The sequence below is a fragment of the Crinia signifera genome, chromosome 6 (assembly GCF_055691185.1).
Source record: "Crinia signifera chromosome 6, ASM5569118v1, whole genome shotgun sequence".
In the NCBI taxonomy this organism is placed as follows: domain Eukaryota; kingdom Metazoa; phylum Chordata; class Amphibia; order Anura; family Myobatrachidae; genus Crinia; species Crinia signifera.
Window position 1 is genome coordinate 204,512,744 of NC_139222.1, and position 25,440 is coordinate 204,538,183.

Genomic DNA, 25,440 nt, shown 5'->3' on the forward strand with positions numbered 1-25,440 from the left:
ATTGGCATTGAGATGGTTACAAAATAATTCTAACTGCTGCCCATCACCTTGCCATACCATGATGACATCATCGATATAACGACGCCACAGCACCAGACTGGCACCATATGGATGTCCGGTCCATACAGATTGCTCCTCCCACCACGCCATAAATAAATTGGCGTAGCTAGGTGCCAGTCTGGTGCCCATGGCGGTGCCCATGAGCTGCAAATAAAAGGTGCCCTCAAACCAGAAGTAATTGTTGGTCAGTATAAGGGAAATCCCTTCTAATACAAATTTCTTCTTGTCCTCTGACATGGCCTCTTTTTCTAAGAAGTATGACACTGCTCTTAATCCCAAATCATGGCTGATGATCGTGTATAACGATGTTACATCGGAGGTGACCAATGTATAATCAGACTGCCAAGATAATTCAAGTCAAAGATACCTTTACGTGCCTATAGGGCCCTGCAGAGAGGTCAGTTCTAAAGGGTGATACTCCCTGAAAGTGTCTGAGCATTGGAATAATCACTGACTGTTGCTGCTTTATTTCTGCTTTTATATTTGAGAAACTGCTGGCAAGTCTCATCTTGTAAAGACAAGTGAAGTCCATCTTGGGACAGCGCAAGTGTATCCATCATTTTCGTTGGGACATTGTATTGGGGGATTGGTAATCCCTGGTGTGTATGCTGCTGCAGTCCTGTGGCGCGGATCTCTGATACAAACATCTTTCTTTTGCAAGAAATATAATTTGTCTGTAAAATATCAGAACCTACCAAATCAGCAATGGATATCTATACCAGGTTGAACTAGATGGACGCAAGTCTTTTTTCAGCCTTACCTACTATGTAACTATGGGCCTTATTTTGGTTCATTCTTTCTGACAAAATCCTTCTTAGATGGACAAAACCATGTGCACTGCAGGGGGGGCAGATGTAACATGTGCAGAGAGAATAAGATTTGGGTGAGTAATTTTGTTTCTGTGCAGGGAAAATACTGACAGCTTTATTTTTACACTGCAATATAGATCTCACTTTGAAGTAAAACCCCACCCAAATCTAATTCTCTCTGCACAAGTAACATCTGCCCCACCTGCAGTGCACATGGTTTTGCCCATCTAAGAAGGATTTTGTCAGAAAGAATGAACCAAAATAAGGCCCTATGTAACATTGATGAAAATAAATGACATCAAAAATTAATCAATAAATGAGTAACATAATAAAAGAATGCAAAAGTCCTCACCAACCATGAACCTCTGATGTAGTGGAAAGTCCCGGATTTGTAAGTCCACGGATTTGTATATCCAAAAGGAAAAGCTTATTTCCCAAGCACTAGTCCAGGGGGAGAACCACTGTATTGGGGTTTCTTTTGGGACAGGAGTGGCCCAAGATGGCACAAATAACCAACTCCTTCCACAGCGTTTATGGATGTACGTGATGTCCTCAACCTCCTGGAATGGAAATAAAGTGAGAAAATTTGTATCCAAGTTGGAGAATAGGAATAAAGTGACCCAATGGGAATATTCGGGTCTGTGATCCAAGGACAAATGGTTGGGAGAATGTAGCAAGGAGTCCCCTTATTCGTTTTGGTACACCTGGTAGCTTTATCCTTTGATAAAGCTACCAGGTGTAGCGAAACGCCCGGGGAAAAATTCAAATTTTTATCGCATCCAGATATTTTCGTACAGAAAAGTATACAAATCACATATTTAATGGGATGCGCAAACGGAAATCGCACTTTTGAGGTGTCTATAAATCGTATTTTTTTCAGACCAGGTTCTGATGGGCGAATTGGTCAGAGACATGCACAGATCATTGTGATCTGTGCATGTTTCTGGTGTAAAGATTGAGTTAAATAAAAATTTGAAAAAAAAAAAGCGTGGGTCCCCCCTCCTGAGCATAACCACCCCCTGGCTCTTGAAATACTGGGGACCCCTTCTCATTTTGTCCCCGTATTTTGGGAACCAGGACCGGCCTTTGAGCCTGGTGCTGGTTTTATAAAATCCACCCCTATTTGTTTTATCCAGTGATTTTATGAAACCAGGACCGACTCTTTGAGCCCAGGGCTGGTTATGCTCAGGCGGGAGGACCCCAAGCTGTATTTTTCAAATTTTTTAATACCAATAATCACATGTTTTGAAATGTGCACATTTTCATAACTGAAAATGCGCACATTTCCATGACTTAAAATCAACACAAATCGCACCACATCGCAATTTTTCCCTGTGAATTTGCATTTAATTAAATATGCGGATTACAAGGGAAAAATGCGAGTTCTAAAAGTGCGATTTGCAGCGATATGGTGCGATTTCTAAAAATGAGATAAAATCGCATTCTATTAAATGTCACCCTAGGTGTTAGTGCCGCTAAAACTAGAGCAGTTGGTATTGAGATCTGCACATACACATATGTGAGGTGGCCATTTAGGCCAGGCATTCATGCCACAGTCAAAAGGTTTTGTCAGGAATGCCCAGTGTGTCAAAAGGTGGCACCCCAGACATTTAGATAGTATAGGACTATGCTGGTAGCACTCCCTATCATTTCCGTGTATACTTATCTGAGAATACCAAATAAGGTATTAACAGACCAAGAAACTTTCTTTGTTTCTAAACTGATGAAAGATCTGTGCCGGTTGTTGAAGGTAGATAGAATTACTACCTCTATTTCCATCTGCAAAAAAGGGCCTGGCATAAAGGTTTAATCAGACCCTAAAACCGATGATAAAGACAGCAGTGTCTCAAGAAAAATTAGATTGGGACATAATCTTACCATCCTTAATGTTTGCAGTTAGAGAACTACCCCTCTAGGAGAAAACCCATAGGGATTCTGGATCTATTGAACATTGTTCAGTTTGTGTACCAATAGTATGGCCTAATAAGGCAGATTGTGCAACTCCTGAATGAAAAACATGGAAAGGGCTCAGCAGCGTCAAAAGCATAGTTATGATGTTACCACATTTAACAAGTTAACCCAGGAGACAAGGTGCTAGTGCTTATACACACACAGAAAGCAAGATGTATGCTCAATTGAATGTCCTTATCAGATCATAGAGATGATGGGACCAGTTAATTACAAGGTTCAAAAGGTGGGTAGAAAGAGGGATGTACAAATCTACTATATAAACCTGTTAAAACATTGGGAAGGAAGTGCCTGCCAGCCCTCTTTGGTAGCAAAAAAAGGTCCCAAAATGCAAGGTACCCATTGAAGTCACCCATAGAACTAGTCCACAACAGGAAGTGGTAAATTTAATGGCACAGTAGAACGATGTGTTTTCTCTACATAATCTTGTGACTGGACCATGTGTGGTAATTAAACAGAGGCCATATCGCATACCTAAGGCAAATCAGGCAGCAATAAAGCAAGAGGTGGAGGAGATGCTATACCTAAGGGTAATAGAGGAATCAACCAGCAAGTGGAATAATCCCATTGTTTTAGAACCTACGCCTTTGGGTGCTTTTAGATTTTGACTTCCATAAGCTAAATCATGTTTCTCACTTTGATTCATACTTTATGCCCTGGGTTGATGAGCTGCTAAAATATGTATCCAAGAATCAGTATCTTACCACGCTTGATTTGACAAAAGGTTATTGGCAGATTCCTTTGACAGAAGCTGCTAATGCAAAAAGAGCCTTCTCTACCCCATAGTGGAGGTTGCATTAAAGTCTCTATGGGCACACGGTTGCGTTAAAGTCTCTATGGGCACACGGACAAGATAACATGGTAACAAGAGAGGGTATACCAATTTCAGACAGCGCCCAAAAGCCCAGGGTGAGTGGGTCTAAAAACAAAGTGCAATGGGGGGAATCAACATAAAGATACTTCCATATGATTGATGTTCCACCTGTATCCAGTAAAATTCCTCTGATGGGTAGGTGCTTCAGTACATGTAAACAAAGAAGGGCTTATAATAGTGAAGCCTGTTTAATTGACATGTACACATAAAACCATAAACGACAATACAATACAATACATAAACAATCATAAAATCCAGACTAGTGGGGAGGATAGGTACAAATTACCAAGAGGTGGATCAGAACTGGGTGTTAATCAGTTCATAAGTGTTCAGTCAAATAATCACCAGTCCAGTCCCGGGTAACAGGGCTGGGGGTCAGACACTTCCTCTGGTTGTCTCTTGGATCCTCCTCTGTCTGGGATGCTGCCAACAGTACTCCGCCAACGCGTTTCGACCCTTGAACCTAACGGGTCTTTCTCAAGGCATGTGTAATTGTGGCAGGTCTTCTTGTCTCTATTTATAGGTCTCTCAATCTGTAGGTACGCGGCAACAGCTGACGTTAGCTGTCTCCGTCTGTACAGCCGCTTACTTCCTGGTTAGTGACGCTGCAGTGCATCATTTCCGGTAATTGGAATGCATCGTGCGTTCCATTTCGTTCTATTCCCTATAGTATCACCGGAGATTCAGCTGGTATGTGTAATTCCGGTATTTGGAACGCACCATGCGTTCCACATCGTTGCACAGCTTTATTTCCTGCTTCCTTAACACCATTTAAATGCGGAGGGAGTCCCAAACGTAAATAGATATATATAGAATCGTCTGCAGTGTCTATTTAGCATCCTTTTGATCTACAGAGGGAGCATGAAGGATAAAAGTGCTCCCTCTGTAGATCAAAAGGATGCTAAATAGACACTGCAGACGATTCTATATATATCTATTTACGTTTGGGACTCCCTCCGCATTTAAATGGTGTTAAGGAAGCAGGAAATAAAGCTGTGCAACGATGTGGAACGCATTGTGCGTTTTTTCAAATACCGGAATTACACATACCAGCTGAATCTCCGGTGATACTATAGGGAATAGAACGAAATGGAAGGCACGATGCGTTCCAATTACCGGAAATGATGCACTGCAGCGTCACCAACCAGGAAGTAAGCGGCTGTACAGACGGAGACAGCTAACGTCAGCTGTTGCCGCGTACCTACAGATTGAGAGACCTATAAATAGAGACAAGAAGACCTGCCACAATTACACATGCCTTGAGAAAGACCCGTTAGGTTCAAGGGTCGAAACGCGTTGGCGGAGTACTGTTGGCAGCATCCCAGACAGAGGAGGATCCAAGAGACAACCAGAGGAAGTGTCTGACCCCCAGCCCTGTTACCCGGGACCGGACTGGTGATTATTTGACTGAACACTTATGAACTGATTAACACCCAGTTCTGATCCACCTCTTGGTAATTTGTACCTATCCTCCCCACTAGTCTGGATTTTATGATTGTTTATGTATTGTATTGTATTGTCGTTTATGGTTTTATGTGTACATGTCAATTAAACAGGCTTCACTATTATAAGCCCTTCTTTGTTTACATGTACTGAAGCACCTACCCATCAGAGGAATTTTACTGGATACAGGTGGAACATCAATCATATGGAAGTATCTTTATGTTGATTCCCCCCATTGCACTTTGTTTTTAGACCCACTCACCCTGGGCTTTTGGGCGCTGTCTGAAATTGGTATACCCTCTCTTGTTACTATTGTGATACCTGAAGGATTTTTTGGGATTGTCCTTCCATACCTATTTTCTGTAGCGACCAATCTGGCGCAGAACCTTTGAGTTTTACTTCTGTTTTTTTGTGGACAAGATAACATGGTCTAGACCAGGGGAAACTGTTTGGCAAGATTTGAGACAAGCTTTGAGTACAGAGTCTTGCAAGCTCCTGCCTTAAAAAAAAAAAAATGTGCTGCAGATGGATGCCTCTGGGACAGGATTGGGGACCAAATTTACTAAGCACTACGTGGAATGTTTGAAAATTTGAAGCTTCACAAATATTAGAAGCAAAATTCATCTAACCCTGAAGGCCCAAACACACTAGTCGACTTTATGCTGAAAGCAGCTAAATTTTTGCCATTTGAGCTACTTTTAGCTCAAAACTGCCTAGTGTGAATGGCTGGGCAATGAGCGCTGTTGCGTGCTCCGAATTATCACTGGTCATTGCCGTGTGTCGTCCTGTTTGACAGGATGAGTGAATGACTTTCCATAGTCTCCTACTATGAAAAGTCGTTCACCCCCGTAAAAATTGCTTAGTATGTATGCACTGAGCGATTTTCTGGCCAGAAATGTGCACTCAATTGCTGGCCATACACTCTGAAAGTAGGATTAGAAATATAAGTAGAGATGTGCACCGGCCACTTTTCGGGTTTTGGGTTTTGGGTTCTGATTACCTTGAGGTTTTGGGTTCTAATGGGTTTTGCCAAAACACCTCCTAAGTGTTTTGTGTTTGGATTTCTTGGGTTTTGGGTTCTGATTTTTTTGTTAAAAAAGCATAAAAACTGCTAAAATCGCATATTTTTTTTTTTTTTTTTTTTGCTCCTACGCTATATTAACCTCAATAACATTCATTTCCACTCATTTACAGTCTATTCTGAATAGCTCACACCTTACAATATTGTTTTTAGGGCAAAAGGTTGCACCGAGGTAGCTGGATAACTATGATAAGCCACACAAGTGTGCGGCACAAACACTAGACTGATATGGCACACTTAGCATACCCTCTAGGCTGATACTGCACACCTAGAATTACCCCTGGACTGATATGGCACAGGTAGCATCACCCCTGGACTGATACGGCACATTTAGCATCACCCCTGGACTGATATGGCACACTTAGCATCCCCCCTAGTCTGATACGGCACACCTAGCATCACCCCTGGACTGATATGGCACAGGTAGCATCACCCCTGGACTGATATGGCACATTTAGCATCACCCCTGGACTGATATGGCACACTTAGCATCCCCCCTAGTCTGATACGGCACACCTAGCATCACCCCTGGACTGATATGGCACGCTTAGCATCACCCCTGGACTAATACAGCACACTTGGCAGCACCCGATGAATTATACGGCAGACTTGGCTTACCCCAGGAATTATACGGCATAGATGGTGGCACCCCTGACCTGATACAGCACACATGGAATTATACGGCACAGATGGCGGCACCCCTGGACTGTTACAGCACACATGGCGGCAGGCATAGAATTATACGGCAGACAAATTCCTGCAGTAAAAATAAAAATGTGTATTCTTTTAATTATAAAAAAGAGCAGCACACCTTACTTAGCAACACCCCATGAATTATACAGCACTCTTGGCTCACCCCTGGACTACAGCGCATTTAAAAGCCCTCGCAGTAAAAAAAAAAAAAAAAAAACCTTAATTTTATTTTCATTAAAAAAAAGGGCATCTCCCCTGGTCTGATATGGGACACATGGGGCACCCCTGGAATTATACGGCACACATGTGGGCACCCCAGGACTGATACAGGACACATGGGGGCACCCCTGGACAAATACAGCACACATGTGGGCACCCCTGGATGGATACAGCACACATGTGGGCACCCCTGGACTGATAGTACTGGTAGCCAGTGGAAACAGCAGATTGGAATTATATACTGCAATAAATACTGGTAGCCAGTGGCAACAGACTGGAATTATATACTGCGATAAATACTGGTAGCCAGTGGAAACAGCAGACTGGATTTTTATATACTGTGATAAATAATACTGGTAGCCAGCGGCAACAGCAGACTGGAATTATATACTGCGATAAATACTGGTAGCCAGTGGAAACAGCAGACTGGATTTATACACTGTGATAAATAATACTGGTAGCCAGAGGCAACAGCAGACTGGAATTATATACTGCGATAAATACTGGAAGCCAGTGGAAACAGCAGACTGGATTTATATACTGTGATAAATAATACTGGTAGCCAGAGGCAACAGCAGACTGGAATTATATACTGTGATAAATACTGGTAGCCAGTGGCAACAGCAGACTAGAATTATATACTGCAATAAATGTAATACTGGTAGCCACTGCCAGTGGCAACAGCAAACTGGAATTATATACTGTGATAGGTACTGGTAGCCAGGGGCAACAGCACACTGGAATTATACAGTATACTGCAATAGGTACTGGTAGGCACTAGCTAGTGGCAACAGCAGAGAGCAGACTGCAGCAGACACTAGGCAGTGCAGGGCAGGCAGTGGCACTAGCAGCACCAGTGGACTATCACACTGTGACTGACTATACATGAGCAGACTCAGCAGAGGCAGGCCCCAGCACAAAGGAGAGACAGAACACAGCACCAGTCATCCTTGCAATGGTGATGTCTTGATCACTGAGCAGAGACACAGTACACAGCAGCATGGGCCCCAGCAGAGACCACACACAGCAGCAGCACACCCTTCCCTACCCTTCTCCGAGATTGGAGTGAAGATGGCGGCGCGAGGTTGCGGAATTTAAGGGTTCCGTGATCTTGCGAGAATCCGACGCCGGGCGATGACGTTTTGCCCGTGCGCCCGGATTCGAGTCAGGCGGGAAGCGCCGAGCACTGCTCGTATCCGGGCCCGGATTGATGACGTCCGTGCTGGCTCGGATCTGAGGAATCCGAGCCCGCACATCTCTAAATATAAGTAGTAGAAATATACAAAAAAAATGTTTTGGCTGTGTGTGGTATATTGAGACTACTTGTCAAGATGCGATTTCAGATTGTGACTTTATGTATCAGAGGTAGTCCCAATGGATGATCTGATTCTGTTCTGGTTTTAAAACAGGTGTACTAAATTCACAATGATAAAGTGTAGTAGCCTACTCCCTGAGGAAGGTCTCGGAGGGCCGACACACATTAGAGGAGCAGTCTTATACACAGCAACAAGACTCTTCACCACCGGGTTTCAAGTGCGCAGAGGTAGCAGGGTTGCGCTTAATGGCAACTGGATCTCGTGATACCGCTAACCCAGAGTTGTGCCCTGTTCAAATCTGTGGAGCTGGGGAATGCACCAGCCGCAGCTTGGACCAGAATGACCAGAAGGACTATGGGGGGCGGTGGGATGCTGATCCCCAGCACCACCACCTTGTGCACCCACACACTGTGGAAATTATCCCTTCAATACACCCTTATAACCCTGCATGTGACTTTGCCATCTACTAGTTTCCCCTAGAGTCATTGCTATCACCATACTCAACCTATGTCTATAATGTGCTTTGGCACTTTAACCAATAAAATCATCACTACAGTATATTATTAGATATCTCCTGTCATTCATTTATTCATTTATTGGCTGTTATATCTCACATTGTGAAGATTTGGTGTATAGTACACTTTTTCATTGTGAATTTGCTACACTTGACTTCTCATCTTGACTCGATATACCACACACAACCAGCACAGGTTTCTCTGTATATTTATTCTGAGTTATATTTATACTCTTACGTTCACTATTTGAAGAGATGCTGTAGCCCCCTTTTTGAGATATTATGTCAAATGGGCACATAGAACCTACTTAGTCCTTTTATACCATTCAGACCTGTAGCCAAAGTATTTATGTTCCAGATCTCATATTGGTCACGTCAGTATAAACCAGGATGATTTTACAGATAGAAATTTAACCCAAGGGTCTCAATTAGTCCCCTTGGTGACAAGGGGGCAGATGTACTAACCCCCCCCTTTGCGCTTCTGAAATAACATCCCGCTTCTCCTGCATAACGAGGAGAAGCGGGCACTCGTTATGGGGAGATGTATTAACATCCCCCATGCCGATAAGGAGAGCCGTTATCCCCAGCGTTAACGGCTCTCCTTATCGGCTCCCTCGCCGCCCCGCACATGCGCACTCGCCGTCGCCCCCCCCCCGCCCGGCTTACTGGGCATGCGCGAGATCTCGCAAAAAACGTGAGATCTCCAGCGCAGCCCGAGCCAGTAGCAGGGCTAGCGTTGTCCCCACAGTGGGGGATAGGACAACGCTAGCCCTGAGCTGGCGAAGCGGCCGGGGCGAATTAACGCCTTGAAGGCTGTTAATACATCGCCCCGGCCGCTAATCCCTGGGGGGGATTGCAGGGACAGCCCCGCCGAGCGTAACTCGGCGGGCTGTCACTAGCGCACGTTAGGTGCGCTAGTAATACATTAGGGATAGACGTAATCCCCCCCAGTTAACCAGCGTTAAGTGCATTTTTGCACTTAACGCTGGTTGATACATCTGCTTAAGGTGCCCAGTCTAAAAATCCAAGCGGACTATACCTGTAAAAGCTTCTTGGTTCTATCTCTGCCTTGAGTTAATGGAGGGACTTGATCTTTTATCTGATAGCGGATGGTAGATACATTATGGGCCTTATTTTAGTTCACTCTTTCTGACAAAATACTTCTAAGATGGACAAAACCATGTGCACTGCAGGTGGGGCAGATGTTACTTGTGCAGATAGAATTAGATTTGGGTGGGGTTTTACTTCAAAGTGAGATCTATATTGCAGTGTCAAAATAAAGCAGTTAGTAATTTCCCTGCACAGAAACAAAATAATTCACCCAAATCGAATTCTCTCTGCACATTTTACATCTGCCCCCCCTGCAGTGCACATGGGTTTGTCCATCAAAGAAGGATTTTGTCAGAAAGAGTGAACTAGAATAAGGCCCATTATGTCTCACCTAGGTAAAATGCCTTGCTACCGGCTGCTTACTACTTCCTTTAGTTAAGGCTGCTTTTATGGCAGATCTATGGAGCACCAGTCATTCCCAGAATTGGTGTGCTGTTTTGCCTACATAATTAAGGGAGCATGGGCATGTTATTACGTAGATCAAATACTTACTGGTACACGTTAGATGGTACTTAATATTGATTCTTTTCCCTGTAAAGGGAGTATGGATTGATAGGCCTGTTAACAAATATCCACATGTAAAACATTGGACACTTGGAGCAGCCTTGTTTTTGAGGTGGTAAAATACTTTGTTTGCAAACTCCTAGGCCTGTTATATACGTGTGTACAAGTGTATCTCTCAAGGTCTTGCCTCTCTGGAAAAAGTAATCAACTCCCTATTTTGAGGTTTGTTTCGATAATGGGCCATCTTGCCTTGACATTTTTACTAATTACAGGGGATAACCCACATTATTTTAAGTTTGTTATTTTTTATTACTGTCGGGTTAATCAATGATGCTCTATTCTTCCTCAATACTTTATTCTTCATATCGTTTAAGATTTTTCGTATTTTTGGAACCAGGACCGGTCCAAGAGTCCGGGGCTGGTTTCAGAAATACAGGAGACCCCTATGCTTTTTGTCCCCCGTATTTTTGGAACCAGGTCAGGCTCAATGAGCTCGGAGGGGGGGACCCCACGACATTTTTTTTTACAAACACAAAATCGCACATTACCTCAAATTCCCAAATTTTCATGCCTAAAATTCGCACATTTTCATGCTGAAAATTCGCACATTATCGCACTTTTCTTTCCAGAACACGCACCTCATTAAATATGCAAATCCGCAGCAAAAATGCGATTTTAAAAAAGTGCAATAATGGGCGATTTTGAAAGTGCGAAAAACTCTCATTCTATTAAATGTCACCCATCATGTCTCTTTGGGATGAGCTAGCTCCGTGTGTATTAAAATGAGACATCCAGAAATTCAGAAACTGGGAATAGTGTATTATAGATTAATAGTGAATGTGTATGTGATATATTTCTAATAACTGTGTATGTTCAAGGGAATCTTATAAATTCCCAGATTGAATTAAAACGGAGCCTGTCTGATAGTTAGACAACACATACGTACGGTTTAAGCACACACAACATGCCCGCAAGTGTTAAGTTTTTAACACACTTCATTGTCTTTTGTCTGTCTATTTGTGTTTTTTTATAATTTTTCTCTTGCTTCTAATATAAATAAATAAAAGTTTTATGTATGAAATTTCTTGTTGGTGCACCGCACCAGGACAAATTCTTTTTTCTCCTTGTTCTCCTTGTATTATAGATTATTAATGCCAGAGTTCAGATATTTGCTGAATATAAAACATAGTAAATGGATGCCTAAGGGAGGAACAGGATAGGTAGCTGGTTTTCATGGAACTGTACTTTCATCTGGAGATGATCACTGCATTTGTAGAGCCATTTTGAGTACCAGATGAGCCAGGGAAGAGGCAGGAGTTTCAAACCAATGTGAATCTCATTGTTGGAATGCAATCCACTGATTTTGAGGAGATGACCACATAGGGCAGTACAAATTAAAGGAAGGACCTTGGATAGTTTGATGTTTCTGATGTTGGTTATGTAGAATTTAAGCTGTTTTGTGGAGATGTAAGAGGTGAGGCAGCCTTCTTGGGGCGTGCTCAGTAGATCTGAAATACATTCAGCTCTGGACCTGTATAATGGTGGTTATTGGTCAACAGCCTCCTGAAAGCCCCATGGCATGGGAGATGTAGGTGTACAAGCTGTACATGTCTAATGAAACAAGAAGACAATGATCAGGTAATGCTGGTAATTTAGGACGTTGTATCTTTTAGTACTGTGGTTTTGGCTTGGACTACTGGCTGTAAAAATCAATCTCCTTATACAATCCCCCACTCTTTCAGCCAGCCCCAAACAACAACCCCCCCCCCCCCCCACTCCAGCCAAATCCCGCAATACCACACTTACCCCATCCCGTTCTTCTTCTGTTGCAGTAGAAACATTTTGTGCTATTGTAAGCCTGAACCTTAAATTCACCACTATGGTCAACCTGATGGGTAATCATTAAACGATTGCTTTGATTTAAACAGTTTAATGAATGGATTTTTCTGATCCTAAATATAATGACCTTCTATCTGATTTTAGTAAGCAATAACATCTTACCACAAAACTGATACACGTAAGGGTACATTTACTGTATGTCATTACATACTACAATACATGAAGTACAGAGGAACAGCAAGTTCAAGTATCCAGCTGTCATTTTTCTAACATGATAATATGACAACAGTTTTTGTCAGAAAGAGCGTAATAATTGGTTTCCTTGTTACTATAGAGACCTGTAAACAGCTGCTGTTCTGACATTATATTACTGTATAAACACATTGGTCACCAAGACCTATGCTCAGTTTTGTTTTGTTTTTCAGCGCTGACATATAACTTTTTTTAAAGTTTTTTTTTCACTGTATTCATTTCTCTGATGCATTGATTTTAAGTCATTTTACTCACAAGGGAGGAAACAAAGTAAAGGACATCAACCCAGCCTTAAACATACATATAGTGTCATGGGGGTTTTAAGAGAGGAAGATGCCCTTTTGCATGTACCACCTTTTCAGCCTAAACATGCCAAGATTTCAATAAGGCAACTAGTCCTTGACTATCCAAAACCCAAATAATGTATACATTTATTGAACCTGACTTAAGGTCCCATCCATTAGGGTGAGTTATCACATACCTCACATGTAAATCCCCCGCCAACTCACCTGGGTGGCAGGATCGCATATGATGCATTGTATGTGGTTCTTTTGCATACAAATTATTGTATGCGATCCTAGCAAGGGCTACAAGCTGCGACAAATATTCATGGCAGCTGGTCTGATCTGCGACTGCAATATGAAGCGCACGGAAACATGTCTCCCATCACATTTACAGGAAAATTACATGTGTCACTTTTCAATGCAATCCGTTGTAGCTAGGGTTACCACCTCATCCCTTTAATTCTGGACACATATTAATTACACAGGTTCTGTGGCTCGCTGACTACAAGACTCCATTTCACCTGGTTTTAATCAGCCACATAACCTGTGTAATGAATATTAAATTAAAGGGATGAGGTGGTATCCCTAGCCATAGCAATGTGTCGGAATTGCATAAAAAGTGGCCTTATTGCACTAGTGGATGGGGGCCTTTAGGGATATATTTATTAAAGTGTGTTTTTTTAGAGGTATAGATGTTGCCCAATCAGTTTCTACTTACATTATGTAGTACGCTCTAGAAGTTTAGAGTTTTATGTATGTCCATTGATGATATAATGATAAAATAGTTGTACTTCCCATTTGCATGACAGTGAGATTATTTGTATTTTATGTTAAGTGTATAATTTACTATTACTTATAGTATGGGGGTAAGCCTGGTTGGTTGCAAAATCAAACTCCTTCTTTAATGGGCAAAACCATGTGCACTGCAGATGGGGCAGATGTAACATGTGTAGAGATAGTTATATTTGGGTGTTATTTTGTTTCTGTGCAGGGTAAATACTGTCTGTTTTATTTTTAAACTGCAATATACAGTTGGAGCACCTCCCAGCCAGTTTGAGGAATAGCCAGATTCCTTGAGCTGGCACAAGCTGACGAGAGGCGCACCATCTGACAGGGATGTGTGAGCATCTCACATGCACAAGCATCCCCATCAGCCAGCGTCAGTTTCCATGCCTGGAAACTTACATAGTCGCCAAGCCATTGGCATGGATTGGGTTGACCTGGGGGCGGATGGCGGCAGAGACTGGGGTCACCCAGCATTTTATTAAAAGCCCCATTAAAATGCTGGGAGTTCCCATGGCTATGTGGATGGGCCAATGCCTGACAGAGTGGATTGCTGACATCAACCGCCTGACACAACATGGTGAACTATTTCAGATAAAAGAATGATACAATTGAACTGCCACATTCATGCACCATTGTTTTCTAAATGTTTGGAATGCACTTTTTAGAAGCAATAGCAATCACAGATTATATTATTTGTTATTTCAATTGTATTCTATAGAAATAAATATTTTTATGTTTAAAAAATATATATTATGGGACTTCCGGTGGGCGGGGCGCCTAGAGCGGCCGCATTTTAGCAGGGCTCCCAACAACTCTAAGGAAATCTCATGTCATCGCCTCCCCACGGCATCTAATGCCCATACACTCTGGTCCATCGCATGCCCCAGACTGCAAGGACCACGGCGCTGTTTTTTCCGAGCCGAAAAACTTGAATATCCAGCGGAGTCTGGCCCTCAGCATAGAAGGCCTACATGACCGCCCGAACCAGGGCGCGAAACCCGGCGCCATTCTATAGGCGCCACACGAGAATTTGACCTCGACCTGCTTTTAACTCACCGCAGGAGGACCACCACTCCCAACTGAAACGGGGCACCTTCCAAACGGGGAAACCTGCCCTGCCTTGCGTGCTTGCTGAAATCGGGTCCAGCATAGGAAGCGGAGGGACGCCGGCGGCGCCTGATCGCGTGTGAGTGCCCGCATCCTAGTGATATCTCCGCGGGCATCCGCTGGAGCCCTGCATTGAGCTGCTGCCGCCTCGCCTCCACCCAGCTTGCTGAGACGTGCCCCCACCGCCGGAGTGAACCCGGTGAGCCAGCGGCCGGCAGTGACCACATGCTGTAATACACAGCGCCTCTCTGCCTCCCCTGACGCTGCAGGATTTTGTGGATCGTGGTGACCGAGGCAAGGGAGAGCGGTTATCGGTGTCTACCTACTAGGGTGGGTGAGTGACTAAGGGGAAAGGATCATCTGTCCCCGCAACGCACATTCCCTCAGCTCCCCCCTTCACCCCTCAAGGCCAGCATCCTAAGGGAGGATTCATCATTTAACCCCCTTCACCCCCACCCGAGTCCAAGGACTGTCTCCACACACCCAGGACTGCTTTAATTACGCATCCCCACATAGACTTCAGAGATACTCGTGGTGTTTGTGAGGGGTAGAAGAGAAGGCTTTCTAGAAGAATCACTGACGGCCACCGGACAGAGCTTCCATATAATTGTTTGCACGGTTTTGCTCAGTGTTCAGTGTTTATAGCACTGCCCATTCATAGGGTGCAATCTCCTATTACTGTGGTGTTGTACTGAAGCGTCAGTCTCTGCAGTAACCTTATTGGATTATATGGACGTTTAACTCACTCTTTATATAAGTGATTCCCCAACTACCAAGTGCGCAAATTATTTAACTTGTTTTATGTTTTATGTTCAGCTTTATCATTGCATTGTAATTTTTACGCGTGAGCTCATTTAGGCTTTTGTATTGAAAGCAATCATAGAGTACTGTTAAGAGGTTTAACTCACTGACTACATAGGCAGTTCATTGTCTGCCGCTGGCGAACCACATTGTAATTTGCCACCAAGCCACTGAGATCTAATAATGCTCTCTTTGGATTCAGAGTTTGCCACTAAGCTGGCGCAAGCTATAACTAAGATACTTATGCCGCAGATAGATAGGTGGATGCAAAAGCTAGAAGCATCATTCCATATTGCAGACCATACAACTGAAACAACACCCACTGGTTTTGGTGAACCAGAGGATTACACCATACCCCACCAAAAGCAGAGGCAGACTGGCTTTCTACTAGGTCAAAACCCTTTACCCACATCTGCAGAAGCGGATATTTGCCACAGTCGGGAACTCCAGACTCATGTAAAAACTGAGATCTTGGATTCCTTGACTGAACAACATTCCCACTGCTCTCAGTCAATTTTGGGGGATACCCTAATTATTGAAAGAGATGGACTACTCTGTCAACTGAATAGGGATATCCCATGCTGTCCTGGAATCTCCAGCGCTGTAGACATCTCGGGTCCTTTAGCCGTGGGGATCTTGAAGGCATGGGCAACTGACCATACCCACATGGTTAATAGTGGGAGACCTTTTATGGCGCTGTATGTGAGCAATCCTCTAACTCCGGGATGGCTTCCTCCACCCCCAAGCCTCATTTGTTATCTGCTGCCCTTGTTTCAGGGCCTTTTTGGCTCAGTGACTTAAATGTTTATGTGACGTCTCAACATAGGACCATTTTTCTGGTTATGATCCCTCTCAAATGCAGTAACACACTTCTTTGGTATATTGCTTAATATATTTACACACATGATATTCGTAAGCTTCAAGGTTCAGCTGCCCTTTAAAGATTTTTATTTTTAATTTTTTGGGGGGTTTCTTGCTGTGAAGCCAGGAAGTTTTGGAAAGCCCTTTTTTCTCTTTAGCATTTTAGATGTTATTAAGGAATAGTTTGGGATGTTGAATCCTTTTACTACCCAGATCTGTCTATTACTACTTATGTCTATTCCCTCTTGGATTCCCACTAAATTTATTTTGCATTGACTACTAGTTTAGTGATGTGCTCACAATGTAGTCTTATATGCACCTTGCGCTCATATGGCCCTTTCAACCCCACCTTATATAACACCCGTTAGTTTGTTATGGATGTTTCACTAAAATAAAGGTAGAATTCAACATGAGTCGTTGAAAACACGGCTCCTGTTCTTTAAACAAGTTTGGAAAATTTAGAAAATATGATGTAGAAGCTAAGCATCACCTTCCCTCAATACATGGAAACATTACATCTCTTATTTGCTTTTGTTACTTTAACTCACTTGCCAGATATCAATCCATTTTTACTGAAAGACATGCAATAATGGAGACTCATCATATTTTGGATACTGCAATTGTATTGTTTCATTTATTATACCTGTTTATACCTTCATAATGTATACATGTGAACTTTACTGAAATGTATGACATATTCTGATGCAAAAGCTTCAATAAAAAAATATTAAAAAAAATATATATATATTATTGTAGTTCTGTGTTAAAAATCTTTTTATTTAATTTGTGACTATATATTTTCTGGTTGTATCTGACAGTTATCCTATGTTGGGTAAGAAATGTAATCTCCTCTATCCTTAGAGGGTGACCGCATGGCCTGTGTACAGTCCTTCTGGTAAACAGATCACCAGCTGATTCACTGTATTGACCATTAAAGTATTTGTATATATTACATGTGTCCCCTTTTAGACACCTCGTATCCAATGTAAACATACCTAACCTTACTATCCTTTACTCATAATAACCAGTGCTAGCTCTACAATTAGGCAGCTATAGACAGCTGCCCAGGGCACCGGGATTTGGGGACCAAATCCATGTCTGTCTATCAAAAAATCAAGAATGTCTAGGAGAATGTATGTGGCTGCTGTGGAACTTCTAAGACCTCACCTACTTACTTTTCCTTGAGGTATACTTCTCAACTTTGCTGCTGCTTTTTCCTTGTACTCTGCTGTGGATGGCTAAGGGGAGGGTGTGTGGGGGGGGGGGGGGGGGAGGCTCCAGGAAAGGAAGGGACTTGCCCACCTCCCCAGGGGCTGGGTGGACCACCAAATTTTTCAGACTCCCTGCCATTCCTCAATGTTAGGCAAGTATGCCTTAAGGAGTTGGAAAGTAGTTATTAGTGGCAGGATGGGGGGGGGGGGGGTAGTAGGTTGAATTTTCACCTAGGGTGCTGAGAATCCTTACACTGGCCCTGCTCATAACCCAATGACTCTAAAACCTTAATAAATGTTGTTGCCTCTTCGCCTCTGCAGCTCGCCTCTTCCCGACATGGAATCCCACCTGCAAATTCTCGGTTGAGCTGACCAAGAATGCTCGACAGTCATGACCCCAGATTGAATACTCCCCTAAGTCTTTTTGAAACTACACTCTGATCCAAATTAATTAACTTGCATAGTTTAGTGTCATCTGTAAAACAGGACTATCTCACTAGACCATCACATACCCTAGGTATTTAATAATTATATTAAAAAGAAGTGGCCCCAGCACAGACCATTGGGGAACACAGCTTTAAACTTTAGCCCAATTTGAAAATGTTCCATTTTCTACAAATCTCTGTTCCCTATTCTCCAGCCAATGTTTGTAAAGCACTTTTTGTAGCAATATCAATCACAGATTATATTATAGTACATTATATTATATGTTATTTTAATTGTATTCCATAAAAAGAAATATGTTTATTTAATATAAAATATTCTTGTAATTCTATATTGAGCCAGAGTATATCCAGTGACTATTTTTTGTTGTTGCTAATAATACAACACCAGTGTTAATGGTTAAAAAAAAGCTTTTACAGTTTCTTCACCAGTTATATTATTGAGTATATCTTTTGCAGAGTATTGACATTTTTAATTGCAATAACTGTTATATCATTTAGTTTAATTAAGTTATGAATTATGTACTAGGCACACAAATTGGTTCAATTTTTTAGCGAAATAGGAATTTGAAATAAATAATGTCTCCATTTCATTTTACAACCCATCAGAAAAAATATTAATAAGGCGAATGCAATTTGATTCAATCTAAGGCAATTTTAGGCTGCTCTTCATTGAAATGATACAGTCCAGCTAAATTATAACCCTATAAATGTAATGCATGTTTTATTCATTATTCTGCCATTCTGCATTTCACACCCCAGAAGACACAAGGCCACTTATAAGCCAGCAAAAATTTCCTATAAATGTATGCATAGAGCTTGATGATTAGGGTTATATTTTCTTGACAGTATTATTGAAAAAAACGCTATTAAAATTAGTTGCGCACAAGATAGTTCAGGTAATATTTCTGCTTTCAACACTGTATGTTTTATAGTGTTGCCAATAAGTTCTGTTTTCCATATAATGCAGATATAATAAATTATTGTAGATATTTCTAAAGATCTATAATAATGTAATTAAACAACTTTTTTTTCATTGTCAGATACAACCAGACAATATATAGTAACCAAAAAAAAAAAAAAAATCATGTATAACACAGAAGTTTAAGGAGGAAGTGTGAGACTTTGTGCAAGTTCATTTTTTTAAATCGATAAACGTTTACATGGCAAAACCAGGTTAATTTTTCCATGTAAATGATAACTGCGTTAAAAAAACTGAAAACTCATACAAAGTCTTTCCCATCCTGCTTCTTTAAGGTTATTCCATAGACCTCTAAGTCAGAAACATCACTGACGAAGTCTCTGACGAAACGCGTAGGGGCGTGGCTAATGTGATGTCTTCTTCAAGCTCCTGGTCTGCAGCACACGCCGCCAGCTTGATCTGCAGCGATCGGAGACGCCGGCGTCCCTCGAGCCTGCATAGCTGAGCAAGGTCCCGTGAGTTAATAACCACACTGTAACGGTGACGGAAAGATCCTGTGTATGCTGTCTTTTGCCAGAGGGGATTGTGTTAAACCTAGTGGTAATCAGCCCACTCCAGCTGATAAACTCGGTACGAGTTATACATTTTGAACGTCTACTTTTAAAATTACTTTTAAAGAAATAAAAAGTGATATTGCACTATTGGGCGCCCCCCTGTCCCTTTTCCTTTCTTCCAGAATTTCCTGGGTACCTTTGGATAGGGTACCACTCAGACAGTGGGGAGCAGCAGTCCAAAAATAGGACGAGTGCCTGGCATAGAAATCTGCTACCTGGAGAGCAGAAAATCCCAGAACAGGGATAATTAAGAGCAGGTGTCAGCGCTCCATTACCAGACCCATTTGCAATATATATATATATATATATAACACCATCTGCATCACTTCAGACAAGAAAGACTACACTTCACCACAGTTATATTATCAATATTTCAATGGGTCAGCATTGTCATCAGTTCAGCATTGTAATGGTATCCGATTGAAGCATTGGGGGTATTTCAGGCCTGGTCACTAGGCTGCAGTTATTATGAGTCTAGTGAGCAGGTAAATGCTGCACGGCAAAACGCATGCCCCCACCACCTGAAACCCCTTGCTGCACTGCAAGCGCACAGGAAAAATCCTTTAACTATGAGTGACCTGAGAAATGTGGGCAACGATACCTTTTATGCTTGGTGAAACAATTTGATACCATGTGAGTGGGGTGCACCCCTTTCAATTCCTCCCATAGGAAAAAAATAACAGGGTCTTTAAGACTACCAATTTAAATATACCACTATATGAGGGAGACCACACATTCAAGTGTGAGTCCTGGTACACTAGCATTTAGAGGAACATTTAAAATAATGTCCATCTAGTAAAAGGTGGTGAAACGCTGAAATAAGAAAGTTCTACATAGTTCGACATAGAGGATCCATCCTACATGAAACTACAAAGGGTGGAATAAAGCACATATTACTTTTTCCTTTTCTAAATATGAATACAATATTGAGCACCTGAAGCTGGCATTGGTACTACCATTTTCAGTGTAAAAATGTGTATATACTGTATAGGGGCTCTGTAACATCCCAGGATAGAATCCTCAATTTTCTCCTGCAGGTGCCCAAATCTCCTCACTAGCATGCAAGGGGATGATTCTCTACATGTCACCATGGGCCTTATTCTAGTTCACTCTTTCGGACAAATTCCTTCTTAGATGGACAAATCCATGTGCACTGCAGGTGGGGCAGATGTAAAATGTGCAGAGAGAATTCGATTTGGGTGAGTTATTTTGTTTCTGTGCAGGGTAAATACTGACTGCTTTATTTTTACACTGCAATATAGATCTCACTTTGAAGTAAAACCCCACCCAAATCTAATTCTCTCTGCACAAGTTACATCTGCCCCCCTGCAGTGCACATGGTTTTGTCCATCCTAGAAGGATTTTGTCAGAAAGAGTGAACTAGAAAAAGGCCCCATGTTACATTTGCCTCACCTGCAGTGCAATTTTTTTTTTTTTAGTTGCTAACAAAATGTTCTGTGCGCTCAGGTCTGAATTAGGCCCTTATGGTGGCCACACATCAGACCAACTTTCCTCCGACCATCCAACTAGTTGCTTGGATGGAATATAAGTATGGTACTGGATAGGAGCAAAGTACAGTCAGAAATGTGCTCACAAACCCATGAAAATGGACAAAAACATTCAGTCAAATTGCTTAAATCAAACAGCTTCAACTACATTACTTTGTCTGAGCAACAGATTTTGTCCTTTTCCAGAATTTCTGAAGTAAATATCACATTTGTTCCCATCCAGTACCATAGTTTTATTCCATCCAAGCAACTAGTTGGATGGTTGGAGGAAAGTTGGTCTGATTTGTGGCCAGCATATGTTTATGTATGTTTGTGGAAAGGAATTTGGATGTTCTCATAGATTAAGCATAACAATTCATGGCACAAGACACTTATAGAGAATCTTTGTTCTTTGCCTGTTTAATCTAGAATTGTTTATCTTTTCTTTAACTTTTCTTCTTTGTACAACATTTGGCTACAGTAGGATTTCTAAATTTTGCATTGTAGTTCACTTCATTCTTGCCTACTCTTCCAGAATGGCCAGGAGGCTCCCGATAATTAGGTGGCATGCTGTGCCACCTGGAATAGTGGGCAAGTCTACAGCAAATTTCTCCCACCTGCCACAACCCTCCTACTATCCCACTGCTCCCCCTCACTTACCAACACAAACGCATGAAACATGTGGAAAAGGAGACAATCAGGGAGCTAAGAATTGTGTCTTTATAGACCCATCACCTGCTTTGCAATGCTGGGGATGAGGCCGCAATGATGTGATTTAAATATCCATGTCAGCTGATACCCCATTTAAAAGGGCCCTATCCCCTGGTGAGCCAACCTGGCTGCTCCCTCCGGTAATATGGATTACTTATTGTGTACTAAGTCAGGGCCGAAACTAGGCCCCCGCCAGCGCCATGGCGATGGTGAGAAGGGGACGCGCGCGCACGAGAGGCGCGCGCGTCCCCTTCCGACGGCGCTTCCATCCGTTCCCCGGGTCCCCGCCGGCTTGCCGGTGGTAACCCGGGGTCCCCGCCGCCTGCCCGCACCCCCCCCTAACCCCCCCTAACCCTGTCCGTCTCCCTGAGGCGGAGACGGACAGGGTTTCCGTCGCGCTAGCGACGGAGACTGAGACGCGCGTGCCAGCACGTACGTTCTGGCGACCCGCCAGCAAGGATGGGTACAGTAACATACTGTATATATATATATATATATATATATATATTTTTTTTTTTTTTTTCCAGAAGCAGGCACACATTTGGCATTTGGTTTTGCACAGAAAGATAAACATTAATCAGAAGCCATTTATGTGTGCTTATAGACAGCAGAAGGGGGACAGTAAACAGGGACAGTGCGCGCCGAAGGCGCGCGCTAAAAATTTAGGGCATTTTTTTTTGGGGGGGGGGGGGTGGTCACATAGTAGTATTAATTCACATTATAGAACACACCGTAATGCCCAGTACATATTCCAGCACACACCCTAATGCCCAGAGCACATTACACCACAAACCGTAATGCCCAGAGCACATTACACCACAAACCGTAATGCCCAGTACACATTATACCAAACACTGTGATGCTCATTATACAAAATGACACACACCGTAATGCTCATTACATATGCCACACACGCTAATGCCAATTACGCATATTACACACTGCAATGCCCCTGTTGGGAGGTGATACTTTAACCTACCTCCTGAGGTGGACTCTAACCTACCTCTGGATAGGGAGTTGGACTTTAACCAATCTTCCTTTATCCCTTCTTCCTCAATTTGGTGGCCCCCCTTAGAGCTCCGTGAGTGTTAACCCTGTATATGCTGATCAGAAAAGAAGACCATCATGTATGCAAGGTACAACACTGGTTTATTGTTTACACATACAGCATATTTATACAGTATAGCATGCATGGGCTCGACAAGAGATGATTGGATGATACAGGGGTGTAGCAGGGAGGAGTTCCAGTTACTGTCTAGGGGATATATGTTATTATCATACAAGGACATGGGAGAACAGACAGTTTTTGTAGAAAACATATGAAATACATCTTACAGGAAATAACCTTGAGCAATGCAGCCTTGAGCAGCAGCAGACTGTCACAAAGCAGAATAGAAACTTGTACTTTTCCACTCACTATAAAGAATTTGAGACAAGATGGAGAACAACATACAAAATGGTGCATAAATCCTTTCAGCCCCTTACACATAATATTACATGCTGTAATGCCCATTACACATAATGCCACTGACCGTAATGCCCACTACACATAATATCACATGCCGTAATGCCCATTACAATTTATAGCACACACCGTAATGCCCATTACACATTTTAATTTGGGTAAAAGGTGTCACACACACACATATGGGGAAGAGGGGATCAGACACCAGGGAAATTGGGGCAGATAGGGTCACAGACACAGAGGAAGGGGGTAACAGGGGTCACACATGGGGGAAGGGAGTACAGGGGGGTCAGGGGGTCAATCCCTGGGCACTCACCAATTTGTGGGGGGAGCTGCAGGGTGTCCAGGTAGCCAGTGGATCCAGGGACAGGGCGAAGGGGGTGCCTGCTGCAGGAGGAGGGAGATGTAGTTTCCCCCATGAAGAGACAGGCAGGGCTTGTCCAGACTCCAGCCCCAGCGTGTATCGCTGGGCGCGCACTGTGTTTATCACAGACACTAGAGGTCAAGCGCACCTCTAGTGTCTGTCTGTTGTTTCATGGCGGCGGCCATCTTTGATGTGGCAGTGGCGCCGCAGACAAACATCTATGTCTGTGGCGCTAGCTCCCCGCTGCTGCCGCTGCTCACACCAGCGACACCCTGCCTCCAGCGCCCCCCTGCCTCCAGCACCCGGTGCGCGTGCCCCCCCAGCCCCCCCCTAGTTACGGCCCTGACTAAGTAGTTAGGATTATTATTTTAGCAGATTATTTGACACAATTTGCAGACAGGTGTACTCTATAGGGTAAATTTACTAAGATGTAAATTCTATTGAAGTAGGGTTGTTGCCCATAGCAATCAACTACATTATACTTCCTAATTATTTAGCATATTCTAGAAGATAATAGATATAGGGGCAGATATATTAAGCCTGGTGAATTTATAAAGTAGAAGGTGATGATGCAGCAGCCAATCAGCTCATAACTGTCATTTTTCAACCCAGTCTGTAACATAGCAGTTAGGAGCTGATTGGCTGCTGCATATTACCTTTCACTTTTTTTTTACTTCTCCAGGCATAATACATCAGCCCCAGGATCTGATTGGATGCAATGGGCAACATCCTATCTTCAATAGAACGTCAATCTTAGTAAATTTACTCCTATGCAGATTCATCTCATACTTGCCTACCTTCTCAAAAATTGGGTCCCCTCCCGGCCCCCGGAAAGTGGTCAAGTCTCACACATTGCCTCTGCATCTCTCTTCCCTGCTGCACCAAGTAATGGAATTTGCGGGTCTGGGGTGTGGGGGTGTGGCTAAGATTATGTGAATTGCATAATTTTACTGCATTTTAGGCCCTCCCCCAACCTGCAGACCCAGAAATTGCTGGGTTTGACTGGCATGGAGGCGGGGCTTGGTGACATCAGCCTCACTCCACCTGCCTTGGCAGTAGTATCTGGTCTTCTCTCCTGACTTCTCCCAGAGAACAAAAAAAGTAGACAAGTATGATTCATCTGCATTAATCTTTTTAACCTTACCTGCATTTCCCTTTGTGAATGACAATAGGTTGAATCTCACAAGACATTTGACTGTATTTTACTCAGGAGGTTAGTGCACCACAAGACCCTATACTGTACATGGTAAAACAAATTTAAAATACATTTCTGGCTTAAAGAACAGCATGCTTACATCTTACTACCACTCAATTTCCTTTTATTCATTTTTAATAACACAGCTACAGTAGGTAAGTTTGAAAGGATTAAAATGATGCATGAATACATCTAAAGCTTCGTATTACGTCACAGTAATGGATAGTAGAACAATGTGTGATCCAGAAGAAAATTTTACAGAGTTACTGGCTTAAGAGTTTGATTAAAATGTGCTGGCATTTACTCAGTTTAAATACAGAACAGTGCATTTCTGCAAACTTAACTCCCGATCTCTCATTAAATTAATTGGGTGTGATTCTGTGAATTGCTGTCAGAACTCTCATCGCGTGAACGGATTATGCATTCATTGAATGTTAATTTATTCACTGTCAAAAGAGCAACTATTTTTCTTTGAACTGCTTCAGTACTACAGTATATTTCCAAATG

At 42.7% G+C, this 25,440-nt stretch overlaps 1 long non-coding RNA gene across 1 annotated transcript in view; it reads right to left on the reverse strand.

Annotated features, from left to right (window-relative positions):
* LOC146007194 (uncharacterized) overlaps positions 1–25,440 on the reverse strand; it is a 65,400-nt gene that overhangs the window by 35,002 nt on the left and 4,958 nt on the right. Inside the window, exon 2 of the long non-coding RNA XR_014444274.1 lies at positions 1,222–1,429. This is a non-coding gene — a long non-coding RNA (uncharacterized LOC146007194). The remainder of the gene's footprint in view (positions 1–1,221; positions 1,430–25,440) is intronic.